Here is a 1,781-nt window from a genome sequence, read left to right on the forward strand (position 1 = left end):
CAGCACAGACATAATATAAGAAATGTTAAAGTGAGTTCTTAGAGCAGAAGGAATATGAATCCAGATAGACACTTAGATCTTCACAAAGAAATTTTGAGTTCTGGAAATGTTAAAAATGAAACAAATATTAAGCTATTTTAAAAGGTTTTGTTTCCTATTTATAACCTATTAAAGTGTTGTCTCTTAAATCTTTTTAGTTTATAATGTATTTGCCTAATAACAATGTGTTTGTTTGTTTGTTTTAGAGAAAACTATTGGTATCTTGATGTGCTATGTAGAATTGGTCAAGTAAAAAAATATTCCCTTATGAAGACCTAAATGATTAAATATTTCTATCTGTACTTTAGTGATTGCAAATACTATTTTTGGGCAAAGTCTGAGAAATAATAAAGGAACGATTTTTACACATGTAAAAATTATATTCATTTAATAATAATGGCAAAAATTAAATACGAGGTTATATATTTTAAATTTTGGTATCAATAAAAGACTTGCTTATTAACATGCAGAGGTGTAAAGAAATTTTAACAGTAGGAGAAGAATATCTGTCAACAGTTGCATAATTTTATCACTCCTGTTCTTTAACTAAACGCTGTAGTTTACTTTTAAGCACTTGTATTTAACATCAATTGTGGCCATTGGGAAAATACAACTTTTGAACTTCCATATGTATCTCATTAAGAATTCATAGATTTTATTTGCCAAATAAAAAGCAAAATACCATTATCTAGAATCAAAGTGAATATTATAGTAATAATATAAAATTTCTTCAATCGCAGTAGTTTGTAGATTGATATTAAATATATAGAAAGTTATTTATCTTCCCATTTGTTTAACAAAATATAGAAGTATCAGAAATGAGGGATCAAGGTGTCTATTTATTGCATTATGTTCCTGAAAATATAGCCAAATATAACATATAAATGTTTTGCTCATTGTATGACTACATATAAATTATAAAGTATTTTTTTAAAAAAGCATAAATGGTACATAAATAATAGTATGCCAATATCCCAATACATGGAATGAAATATTCCTGATAGCTGTATCTTTTTAAATTACCATTTATCCTATTCAACCCAGTCTCAAATACTCATGGAAAGAGTATATCAGAAATGTACTAATTTATACTGTGCTCTTTTTCCTTTCTTACTTGTTATCTCTTAAGCTTGGCTTAGACTCAAGTGCTTTATCTATGAAGTCCAGACTTTATCACCATGGCTGTCTGAAGTAATCTATCAGTGAGTGGCTTTGCTGCTTCAGGACCATGCTTGTGAGCACAGCACATCATACAAAACTGGGAGCTCTGGTGCTTATGGTTTAGCTTTCGTAGGTCCTACATTAGCCTCATCCTCAGAGGTCACCCTACAGTCACCCACAATTAGACCCACAATTAGAATTTAGACTTCTAGAAAGGACTGAGAAAGGCGGTGTCATCTATTATATTCTCTGAGGCTAGTAAATACTAGTGAAAACAAACACAATGAAAACAAACACAATTTTAATCTCATTATTACATTCTGCTATGTATACTAGATACATTATGTATAATCAGAGAAGCCAAAAAAAAAAAAATAGCATGTCCCTGAAAAGTAAGTAATATCTGAGTAAGATTAGTAGAAGAATGGTATCCCATGCATCAAGAATCTAAACAAAACAAAACAAAACAAACCCACACACACACAAAAAAAAAGCAGTCAGAAAAATGACTCCACAGCTTCCAGTCAAGATGGAGGAGTAGGTAAATGCTGTGCTTGCCTCTCTCATGACCACATCAAAAT

This window comes from Pteropus alecto, unplaced genomic scaffold, assembly GCF_000325575.1.
Source record: "Pteropus alecto unplaced genomic scaffold, ASM32557v1 scaffold22, whole genome shotgun sequence".
Taxonomy (NCBI): domain Eukaryota; kingdom Metazoa; phylum Chordata; class Mammalia; order Chiroptera; family Pteropodidae; genus Pteropus; species Pteropus alecto.